This window comes from Macaca mulatta, chromosome 1 (assembly GCF_049350105.2).
Source record: "Macaca mulatta isolate MMU2019108-1 chromosome 1, T2T-MMU8v2.0, whole genome shotgun sequence".
Taxonomy (NCBI): Eukaryota; Metazoa; Chordata; class Mammalia; order Primates; family Cercopithecidae; genus Macaca; species Macaca mulatta.
Window position 1 is genome coordinate 85192083 of NC_133406.1, and position 12501 is coordinate 85204583.

General features: G+C 44.7%; 1 pseudogene; it reads left to right on the plus strand.

The window, feature by feature from the left end:
- The first annotated feature begins 2818 nt into the window (after nucleotides 1–2818).
- LOC100429103 (small ribosomal subunit protein uS13 pseudogene) lies at nucleotides 2819–3439 on the plus strand (annotated as a pseudogene).
- Nucleotides 3440–12501: the final 9062 nt, after the last annotated feature.

Sequence of the window (12501 nt, forward strand, 5' to 3'; positions counted from 1 at the left end):
TTAGTGTTCCAAGGAGCACTGATCCAGAAAGCTTAGAACTTCCTATCATGTTCCTTCTTCTTCCACCCACTTCATTATTGAAGAAACAGCTCAGAGTTGGTGGGAAGAAAGAAGAATGTATTTCAGACACATGAAAGCAAAATTTGGAAAAGAAATAACAGAATGGGACCTTGGAAGTGATTTTCCTTTGCGGATGTGTTTATCTGTAAGGACATATTTGAGGGTATGAGGTTCAGAGACAAATGCCACAATTCGCACCCAAGAGAACTGAGGACACAGCCATGCTGAATTCTAAGGGGGCGATCTTGTCTTGAGAAATGTTGCTGCATAAGTGAGTCTATCATAATTAATTTACTAGAACGCTGCATTGTCCGACTACAGGCAATTAATTTAATGTTACTCAATATCATTTTATTATTTGCCTCCCAAAAAAGGTGGTTCTATATAACACATTTTCTAAATGATGCAAATAAATGAGAAAATAAGTTAACACAAGAGGCATTGTTGAAGATGATGAGCATGTTCTTACTGCAACAAAGCTTGGGTTGACACAGGAAATCTCCATAAGAAATCCTGTTTTTGCCCCATGACTTTCCCAACTGACCTAAAGTCTGGTCAATCTCCAAGTGAAGTCTGCAGAGAATCTGAATTCAGCCACAGATTAAGAAAAAAAACATGGCCTCTTCCGTTAAACCAGAAGTGTGAATGCCAAACTGCAAGTTGACATATACAGAAATTGAGGGAAACAGGAAGTAAAAAAAGAAACCTGAAATGGGTGATGTCTCCTAACAAACACCTAATTCACCGCCGGCTCTGCAAACTTGCTTTGTGCCAAAACCCTTCCACGAGACTCCACAATGCTCCTGACCTAGCAGCTGTGATTTTTGGAGTATGCTAAGCATCTAGGAAAGACTGGGAAATACCAGAGTTCAAAAGCACCTCCTTTCTGAGAAGGAGCCTAAAGGATATTCCAGGGCAACTTTCTAACTTTTGGGTTGAAATTTTCTTTGTGCTTCTGTTTGGTGAGCTGTTCAGCTGACTCCCATGCCTGAGATGTACAGTGCCAGCTCCTGGTGACCCTTGAGAGGAAAATGGAACCTGAGATTGTCAAAGCTGGAGAGGACCTGAATGATCATCCCCTCTAGCCCAACCTCCTGTGTTTATAGATCTGAAGGCGGGGAGCCTGAAACCCACCCAGCATCCTGAGAGTAAATGTGCCTTCCTCCTTTCTTCTATTTCTGTGCGATTTTCCCATGGCATCCGGCCAGAGCATCTATACCAGTAATGTCTAGAGGATTTATAAGGCCAAGCGATCCTTTGGGTTTCTACGCAGACCTAAACAGGAAACCCACACAAGGAAATGCCCTTTCTGTTTGCAGGCCAAATTCCCAGGATGCCTTTGCCAGAGTGCCCTGGCTGGAACAAAACAAAGGCCTGGCACAATAAATGCCCTTAGATCCAAAGGCAAAGGTGCCCTCCCCACCTCTCCCCATCCCCTCCCTAGTCCAGGAGGCCCTCTATTAGTTTAATGAGAACACAACTTCCTTTTCTCAGAACTCAGCTTCACTTACTCCACTGGTTGAGAGGCTGGAGGGGGGTCCCCTTGGATCTCCAGGTAGATTTCAGGGTATTACTTCTCCTTACCTGTGCAAAGTCAACCTGGGCAAGTCCTCCAGGTTAATTAACCAGACACCCTACTCACACCCCTCTTATTCTTTCTCCATATTTAGCCCCTAGAAGATGCCTTAGAGATGAAAACAAATACATGCATTTCCTAATCAAGAGGCAGCCAGATGCAGCCAGAGTCCTTCTGAGCCTGGACTGCACAGTATGACAGTCACTCAACCCAACACAGCTCTCTTGCCTTTGCTGCAACCTCAATACCCTGTGTCCTGCCAAATCTCCTCTTCCCATTTCATCAGTCCATTTACGCTGGTGTCCAGCCATTCCAGCCCACCATGGCATTTAAAAATCTTTCCAGCTCTCTGTGGAAGATCTGAGGCTTAAGAAAGAGACTGTTGCTCAGGCCTGGACAGGAAGGAAGTATGCATTCCTGGCTCCCAGAACAGAACAGCAATGTGGGTGACCCTTCGCCCCCTCCCCAAGGCGTCCCCTTGGGCCGACACAAAAATAGATTCTATCCTCCTTGGTTTGTCTCCACCTCCCTCGGGAAAGAAGACACAGGCTTCTAGTGAGTCAACGGTATTATCAGGGCTTGACTGTCTTTCAGGAATGACCAGATGTTGGGAAGAGGATAATGTGTCATTTCCTTTAACAAATAGTCTGGGCATCTGTGCATTTCCTTTTGAGCCAGCTCTTCAGGAGACTGCTGCAGTGACAGGGAAGGACAAATCACACTGGCTTCTACTCTCACGGGTACTGGGAGACTCCTTGAACCCTTTGGATTCCAGCCCTCCATTAAGAAAATATTTCTGTCCTTTGTATGCATGAGTGACACCACAAGAAGACAGCATAGGGAGTGGTTATAAGCAAAGAATTTGGAGACAAAATAAATGCTCTAAGGGAAAAAGACAAGTAGCCAAGGAACACTGGGAGAGGGCTTGGAGGAAGAAAATTGTTCATCCATTCCCCCAAATCAGTGGTTCTCAGTAGTGAACCAGCATGAGCAACATTTGCCTGGGAACTTGTCTACCACCCCAGCCCTACTGAAACTCCAGGGGTGAAGCCCAGCAATCTCCTTTGACAAGCCTTCCAGGAGATTCTGATGTGAGCTCAAGATTGAGAACTACTGAGCCAGATAGATCTTAGCTGGTCCTAGGGCTTCCCAGAAAGCATTTTTTAAAAAGCAGAGATTTTCCTCCACAGGAGGCCTACACGCTGCTGCCTCTGCGGCCATCATGTCTCTAGTGATCCCTGAAGAGTTCCAGCATATTTTGCGAGTACTCAACACCAGCATCGGTGGGCGGCAGAAAAAAAAACCTTTGCCATCACTGCCATTAAGGCTGTGGGTTGAAGATATGCTCATGTGGTGTCGAGGAAAGCAGACATTGACCTCACCAAGAGGGCAGGAGAACTCACTGAGGATGAGGCGGAACATGTGATCACCATTATGCAGGATCCATGCCAGTACAAGATCCCAGACTGGTTCCTGAACAGACAGAAGTATGTAAAGGTTGGAAAATATGGGCAGATTCTAGCCAACAGACGACAAACTCTGTGAAGAGCAGGAGTGACTGAAGAAGATTCGGGCCCATAGAGGGTTGTGTCACCTCTGGGGCCTTCCTGTCTGAGGCCAGCACAGCAAGACCATTGGCTGCCATGGCTGAACTGTGGGTGTGTCCAAGAATGAATAAGTCTGTAGGCCTTGTCTGTTAATAAACAGTTTATATACCAAAAAAAAAAAAAAAAAAAAAAAAAGGCAGAGAGAGTGTGGGATGGTTACCTGAGAAAATGCTTTAGCTACCTTGCAGGGGTGGGAAGAAGGGACAGGAAGGGACGGGACTTGTAAATGAGGCTATTCTGGCAAGAGAAAGATCCTGCAAACAGAAATGAACTGACAGCAAATAAAACAATCCAAGATGTATCTTATCTCTCTGCTCATACTGCATTAATTTGCAGCACTTCTAGAATATAGCTAAATGACGTAAGAGTGTATTCACAGCATATTTCTCAGTTTAAATAAAATGTGCAATGTGGGCCCAATTATGTAAAATTACGTGCATATCAATCTATATTTAGAAAAAATATTAGAAGATTATATATCAAAATGTGATCATCTCTGGGTAGTGGAATACGAATAACCTTTACTTCATTCTTTATGATGTTTTATTTTTTCCCCGATGTTTCCATAATAAATAGATTTTTTTTTTAATAACAAAACAACTGTAATAAAGTGACAAGCTTGTTGGGTCAAAATAGTCATTTAAAAAATCTGTATAGCCCTCTCCAGAGGCTACCTCTCCAAGAATTTATGTCACACTGATAATTAGGACCACCTGTTACACTTGTGCTAAAACGGGCACAAAGAACGTTGGATTCAGAACATATAAAGAGATTGTTAAACTCCTCAGCTCCAGTTGAAACCAGCACAGCAGGGAGAGCTGCAGAAAAATGTGAGTCAGAGCCCACCCTGGGGCTCTGGGGCCGGCTGGGGCTGGCCCAGGGCCCTGGTGTGCCTCCAGCACGTGAATTTGGGTTGCTGGGTGTCCTCAGCAGCCTGCAGGGACCCATTATCCTTCTGGGCAGCTTTGTTCCGGAGCCCCAGCACCCTCTCAGTTTTCACACCCTGATTTCCTACCAGGGAGAGGCCCTGGGCAAAAACAAAACAAAACAAAAAACACTGAAAGGGCTCTCAAAGCCTAGAAAGGAAGAAAGGACAATGGAACGTGATGTAAGGGTCGCCAAACAGCCAGTGACTCAGCACTTCTGCACCGTCAACACCAGCTGCAGCCTGCAGCGGTGGCAGTGGCGGCTCACAGAACAGACACACACACACAGTGCAAACATTACACCGCCTGGAGAATGGCAAAAATTCTGACCCTTAGACTGTGCTGCAGCCAAGAAGACACAGAATCAAAGACTTCTGGAGCTTCAAGAAACCTGGCAAAATATATAAGCATGTTGGACCTTAATTCAGTTTTCCATTAATATCTTTTATCGAGGTCCCTAAGGAGGGCTGCGCATGGTGGCTCATGCCTGTAATCCCAGCACTTTGGGAGGCCAAGGTGGGAGGATCATCTGATGCCAGGAGTTTTATATCAGCCTGGGCAACATAGTGAGACCCCATCTCTTTAAAAAACTAAAAATTAAAAAAAATCCCTAAGGAGCTGGACTTGTCACTGGGGTCAGATTCTCCAAACTGGACTCACTGTCTGCCTGCAAGCATGGCTATAACTCATTCTAATTCCTTCTGAAGCATCACATGATGAAATGTGGTTAGTGTGGCAGATTCTAGTGTGGGCTTCTGGAGGAGACTTTAGGGGAAAATTCTCACCCTTCATGAGTCATGTGAGGGGCTGGGAGAAGATTCTGCACAAATCATCAATGGGAGTGAGGGCCGGGCATGGTGGCTCACGCCTATAATCTCAGCACTTTGGGAGGCTGAGATGAGCACATCACTTGAGTCCAGGAGTTTGAGACCAGCCTGGACAACATGGCAAAATCCTGTCTCTACAAAAAATACAAAAATTAGCTGAGTGTGGTGGTGCAACCCTGTAGTCCCAGCTACTCAGGAGGCTGAGGCAAGAGGATCGCCTAACCCTGGGGAGGTCAAGGCTGCAGTGAGCAGTGATCGTGCCATTGTACTCCAACCTGGGCAACAGATGAGACCCTGTCTCAAAACAAACAAAACAACAACAATGACAACAAAAACCAAGTAGGAGTAGGAATCTGTCCCATAAAGTCTGGACATGGGCAATAACTCTGTCTGCAAATATATCATCTTATTAAAAGATACATTTTAAAATTCAGCCTCTACCTCAATCCAAGTCTGTTGAAGCACCCTCTCCCACAGAATGAGTTGGGCTCACCCACTCCTCCCAGATGGCTCTGCTCCCACTAGGCCCACAGCAAGGAACCCTGAAGATTAGGTTGGTTTTAGGAGGCCTGGCGCTCACCATTAACCACCAAATCTATTTGTTGGACCAGAACTGCCCATGGGACGTGATCAAAAAGCAACTTTATTTTTGTTACCCACTGCTCCTTCAAAATTTATTCCATGAGGAAAGCTCTTTCCTGCCATTAGATAAAAATTATGAGGACTCCAGAATTTTTCTGCTCACTCTAAGGTATTAGATCATTCTATGGGCATTTTAGATCACAAAATACAGTCTCATTAGAGATATTAAGTGTCTGAGTCTGGCATGGTGGAGCACACCTATACTCTCAGCGATTTGGGAGGCTGAGGAGAGAGGATCACTAGAGACCAAGAGTTCAAGACTAGCCTGGGTAACAAAGTGAGACCCGTTTTCTAAAAAAAATTTACAAACAGCTGGGCATGGTGGTGCATGGCTGGCTGTAGTCCCAGCTGAGGTGGGAAGATGGCTTGAGCCCGGGAGTTCAAAGTTGTAGTAAGCTATGATCATGCCAGTGCACTCCAGCCTGGGTAACAGAGCAACAGAAAGGAAAGGGAAGTGAAGCGAAGGGGAGGGGATAGGAGGGGAAGGGAGCGGGGAAAGAGAGAGAGGAGAGAGAGAGACAGAAAGAAAAAAAAAAAAAGAAAGGCTTTAGCTGCCATCTTGCGTCCCCGCGTGTATGCGCCTAATCTCAGCTGGTCCACCCAAGACCCCCGAGCACCAACCCTAGTCCCCCGTGCAGCCCCTTATCCACTCAGACAAGATGAAAGAAACAATCATGAACCAGGAAAAACTCCAAGGAACAATGATCCAGTTTAACAACCCTGAAGTTCAGGCATCTCTGGCAGTGAACACTTTCACCATTACAGGCCATGCTGAGACAAAGCAGCTGACAGAAACGCTAACCAGCGTCTTAAACCAGCTTACTGCAGTCAGTCTGACTAGTTTAAGGAGACTGGCTGAAGCTCTGCCCAAACGATCTGTGGATGGAAAAGCACCACTTGGTACTGGAGAGGATGATGATGATGATGATGATGATGATGATGATGAAGTTCCACGTCTTGTGGAGAATTTTGATGAGGCTTCCAAGAATGAGGCAAACTGAATTGAATCAACTTCTGAAGATAAAACTTGAAGAAGTTACTGGGAGATGCTATTTTATATTATGACTGCTTTTAAATAATTTTTTGTTTATGGATCTGATAAAATCTAGATCTCTAATATTTTTAAGCCCAAGCCCCTTGGACACTTTTCAGTTTTTGCTTATACACAATTCATTCTTTGCAGTTAATTAAGCAGAAGAAGCCTGGGAACAAAGTTTGAAACAAACGTTAATAAAGTTATTCACCTAGAGGAAAAATAAAGAAAGGAAGGAAGGATCGATTAGGGGCTAGGCGTGGTAGCTCACGCCTGCAATCTCAGCACTTTGGGAGGCTGAGGTGGGAGGATCACTTGAGCCCAGGAGCTTGAGACCAGCCTGGGCAACATGGCGAAACCCTATCTCTACTAAAAATACAAAAATTAGCCAGGCATGGTGGTGAGCATCTGTAGTCCCAGCTACTCAGGAGGCTAAGGTGGGAGAATCACTTGAGCCCAGGAGGTCGAGGCTGCAAATGACCCATGATTGCACCACTGCACGCCAGTCGGGGTGACAGAGCAAGATTCTGTCTCAAAAAAAAAGGAAAATAAAAGAAATTAAATATCTGGGCCAAGAATCCAGAATATTAACACTTTAATATTCATTTAAAGAAGAGGCTTTCCAGCACTTCCCATGCCCATCCTATAGGAAAGCGCAGAGCTCAGGAGACACAGTTCTTACCAGGCTCTCCCTGTTACAATTGTCCCGTCCATCTCAGCTCCCCAGGCTTTGATTGAATTTAGAATGTCTCCCAGCCGGCTGTCTCTGCCATGAGGCTTCCATCTGTTGGTCCCAGCTCTCTGGAAGTGCTATTCTTTCCTGAATGCAGCCCTGTTTTCTCCTCCACTACCTCCTCTGCCAAGACTGCTTTCATAGGAGTTCCCCAAATGCAGATCCAGAGTATTTACACATGGAAATAAGCAAATGCTACAAGTTAGAGTTTTCTCTTCTCCCTTCCCCAGGCAACTCTGGTTACTAACATTTACCAGCATAGCACTGCATGCAGTTATAAATGTAGTAAATCATACTGCTATATATTTCTATATCCAGATCCTTCATATGACATGGCTGGAAGATAAGGTTCCCAGTCAGAGCTACGATAGAAAGAGGGTGGATGGGCAGAGGCTTCGTTTCACCTAGGAATATCCCCAGGGGTAGTCAGCAAAAGTATGCTGAAGGAAAAGACAACAGACTTCCAAGGGCCTGGAGGAAGCACCTGTTTTCTAGGAAAAGAAATTTTCTTTTTTCTTTTTATTTTTTTAAATATACTTTTAGTAGAGACGGGGTTTCACTATTTTGGCCAAGCTGATCTCAAACTCCTGAACTCAGGTGATCTGCCCTCTTCGGCCTCCTGAACTGCTGGGATTATAGGTTTGAGCCACTGCACCTGGCCTCAGGAAAAGTAATTTTTTTTTTTTTTTTTTTTTTTTTTGAGAAGGAGTTTTGCTCTTGTTGCCCAGGCTGGAGTGCAATGGCATGGTCTTGGCTCACTGCAACCTCCGCATCCCAGGTTCAAACAATTCTCCTGCCTCAGCCTCCCAAGTAGCTGGGATTACAGGTGCCCGCCACCACGCCCGGCTAATTTTTCTATTTTTAGTAGAGATGGGGTTTCACTATATTGGCCAGGCTGGTCGTGAACTCCTGACCTCAGGAGGTCCACCTACCTCGGCCTCCCAAAGTGCTGGTATTGTAGGCGTGAGCCACCATGACCGGCCAGTAAAAGTAATTTTCTAACAGGTGAAGGAGATGAGTAGGTCTGTGTTCCTCAGAATGGGGACACAGGCTGGGTGGCTAGAGAGTGGCCCACTGAGGCAGGGCTGCCCCCAATAGGCAGTCTAGGTCTTTGCTCATCTGGCTGGCAACTCTACTTGCAGTAGTGGGGATGTATCCAGACTAGGAGGATTGGTGAGAGCCCCAGACTCGGGATGTGGAGAGCCGGTTTCTGACTGTGACAGTTATGATGGTCCCTGGAGAGGGTAGGGGAAGAGGGAGAAGCCTGTGAGTTAACAGTGAAACATCCTGTAGCAATGGCCCAGTGAATGAGGGATTGGCAGTGCCAAGCTCCTAAAGGAGCATTAACTGTGCTGGGGGCAAGGATGCAGGGGTCCCACAGAGGTGGAATGAATTGCCCTGGCAAGTCTAGGACCCCTGGAGCCCCACTGAGACTCCATCATCGTAATTCCAAAAACAGGAAAATGTTTGTAAATCAAATCTGCTCTGTTTTCTCTATTTCTCCAGATTTGTTTTCTTCTTGGACTCATTATCTTTATGGAAACTAGGTCGAGTTGGATTCTTTTCTATTTCTATCAGCCATGGATAGCCCCATTAGCTCTCTAACACTGTTAGAGAGTCTTTCAATTATGTTAAATGAAGCCAAATTTGCCATTCTTTAAAACGTTTAAGTTTCCATGCAAGTTCCCTTGACCTGGTTTTCTTTTGTCCCCTTGGGACACAGAATTCCTGTTAATGATACCTTATGACACTGCAGGAGACAGGAAGACATTGATGTCAAAGGGCAGCTGACCCTCGAAACCGATAGGCTGGAGAAGAGCCATTTTTCCCTTTCCCAGGTCACAAATGATGTGGGAGAGAAGTTGCCAAACACTGGCCTTGCTTGTTTTTTAAACATCAATTTAGGAAAGTATAGACACAAGGAAGAGAAAATTCAATACTAATTCAAAGAAATGTATTTAATTTGAATGTTGGATAAACAGTAGCTATGTCATGAGGTAATAATAAATAATAAAATAAAATAATACTTTGACATCCAAATTTCGAGAGCTTAGCTAGGTGTGAGGATGTGTGCCCATTGTCCCAGCTACTCCCGGGCTGAGGTGGGAGGATCGCTTGAGCCCATGAGTTTGAGGCTGCAGTGAGCTGTGATCACACCCCTGCACTCCAGCCTGAGTGACAGAGCAAGACCCTGTTGAAAGAAAGAAACAGAGAAAGAGAAGGAGGAGAAAGAAAAGAAAGAAAAGGAAGAAAGGAAGAAAAAAAGAAAAGAAAAGAAAGAAAGAAAGAAAGAAAGAAAGGGAAACAAAAAGAAAAGAAAAGAAAGAAAAGGAAGAAAGGAAGAAAAAAAGAAAAGAAAGAAAGGGAAACAAAAAGAAAAGAAAAGAAAAAAGAAAAGAAAGAAAAGGAAGAAAGGAAGAAAAAAAGAAAAGAAAGAAAGAAAGGGAAACAAAAAGAAAAGAAAAAAGAAAAGAAAGAAAAGAAAGAGGGGAGGGGAGGGGAGGAGAGAGGAGAAAAAGAGAAGCCAAAAGCTGTGCCAAGGAGTCTCAAAACACCCCCAACCCATCCAAGCATTCTTAGGCTTAAATGATAATTATCTCAGATCTGGAGGTAACAGGGCAACCTGAAACCAATGCTCCTGTTTATAACATTCACCCACAATCTGACTTGCCACAGAGTCTTAGGACCAAAGTCCCAGGCCCAAATCTATGGTGTTGGGATTGACAAAGACCATCTGATGGTTCTATTAAACCAACTTAGACCTTTCTGATCTTATTTAAAATGGGGGATGAGACCGTGCCTCTACCCCTAAATTGTTATGTCTATTACTGTGCTACCATCTAATGGCGAAGTGTATTAAAACACAAATGAAACCTAGTCCAGGGAACACTGACTACCCTTAAATTTTTTTTTTCTATGGCCAATAGTTACATCTCTCTATCTCTCCAGATAAGGCACCAAATGTTCTCCATCATTCATAAAAAATGCCCCGAGATCTAAGATTTCTGGTAGGGAAAAAGTAATAAAGTCTAATTATTCAGAAAAAAATTATGTAACATTAGGGAGGACAGAGGGATTTTTCTAAAACACTCTCAAAGTGTACAACATAAGACAAAACATTATTTTAAGATAGATATTGTTTAACTTTCTCATATATGAGAAGTGACTAATGGCAGAAATATTAATGCAGTATAGTATGTGCATAATGCACTACCATTTTACAGAGAGGATAAAAATGAAGCCATCACCCTCTACAGAGACTATTCACCACCCTAAAAATAAAGTCTCATAGCAAAAATAAAGTTTTACTGTTATGTGATAAAAAAGATAGCAGATTACCAACATTTTTCCCTCTGCTCCCGCTGGCTAAGATTTCAGATCATTACAACTTATTTGGGAATTTTCCTCCCAGGCCTAAATGTTAGAATTGGGGATCATTTTGGGAAATGTACTAGGCAATGAAATCAAAGAATACTCCTCCCCACCCCTAAGCTCTTCCTTTTCTCTAAAAGGGCACAGAACATATATATTGGGGATTTTCCACTTCCTGAGCAGTTCCATTAATGTCACCAATAACTCAAACTTTAAATCACATCAGGAGACAGCCAGGTCCCTAAGAACTCCTGGGACACAGCCAGCTGGTCCACAGTGCATCGAGGCTTGCTGCAGAGCCCCCAGAGAGCGGTCCTGCATGGGCTGGGAGGGTGTCATGGACAGGTGACAACCAGACACTCAACCAGTTGGTAGGGCACAGCTGCCATGGGAACAGCAAGTGAGATGGGTAGGTAGAATTAGGACACCCCAAAACATGGCTTTGAACACGAGTTGTGCTGTGAAATTTTGAGATACATATTAGTAAATTAAAAAAAAAATCTAGAGATGTAAATTTCAAGTTGATTTCCAACCAGGGCATGGACAGGGTCACTATAAGAGCAGAGAATATAGCTTCTGGGTTGGGATACACACTGATGTGCCCCTTCCCAAACAGTGCCTCTCTCTCCCGCAGCTACTGGAGCACGGAGTAATGGAAATCATGTACTGCTAAGTTATAAGCATATATAAAAACATAAAACTGGGCCAGGTGTGGTGGCTGATGCCTGTAATTTCAGCACTTGGGGAGGCTGAGGTGGGAGGAGTGCTTGAGCCTAAGGGTTTGAGACCAGTTGCTACTGAGGCAGCTGAGGCAGGAGGATCCCTTGAGCCCAGGAATTCCAGGCTGCAGTGAGTTATGATCAAGCCACTGCACTCCAGCCTGGGTGACAGACAGCAAACTTGTCTTCGAAAAAAAAAAAAGACAACTCACAGAACTGTACAAAACATCACATCTCTTCCTCTCTTGACCTTTATTTTCACCCCTGCCCACAGGTAAGATACAATCACCAGTCCTATCTCCTAAATCAGTGGTTCTTAAACTGTTGTCCCCAGTCAGTGGCATCAGTGTCCCCTGGGAACTTGTTAGAAATGCAAAGCCTGAGCTGGGCGAGGTGGCTCACGCCTGTAATCCCAGCACTTTGGGCTTGTGCATGGATCACCTAAGGTCAGGAGTTCGAGACCAGCCTGACCAACATGGTGAAACCCTGTCTGTACCAAAAATACAAAAATTAGCTGGGCGTGGTGGCACACGCCTGTAATTCCAGCTAGTTGGGAGCTGAGGGAGAATTGCTTGAACCTGGAAGGCAGAGGTCGCAGCGAGCCGAGATTGCGCCACTGCACTCCAGCCTGGGCAACAAGAGTGAAACTCTGTCAGAAAAGAAAAGAAAAAAGGGAAGGGAAGGGGAAGGGAGGGGAGGGGAGGGGAGGGGAGAGAAAAGGGGAAAGGAAAGGAAGAAAGAAAAGAAAGGAAGAAAGAAAGAAAGGAAGAAAGGAAGGAGAGAAAGAAGAAGGAAAGAAGAAGGAAGGAAGGAAAAGAAAAAAGAAATGCAAAGTCTCAGGCCTCATCCCATTATTACTGAATCAGAAACTATGGGTGTAGGTTCCACAAATCTGCATTTTAACAAGTTCTCTGGGTGATTCTGATACACACACGAGCTTGAGAACTGCTGTTCCAAATGCAGACGCTGAAAGCGCATACGGGGATGCAGTTTGTTTGCTAAAAGA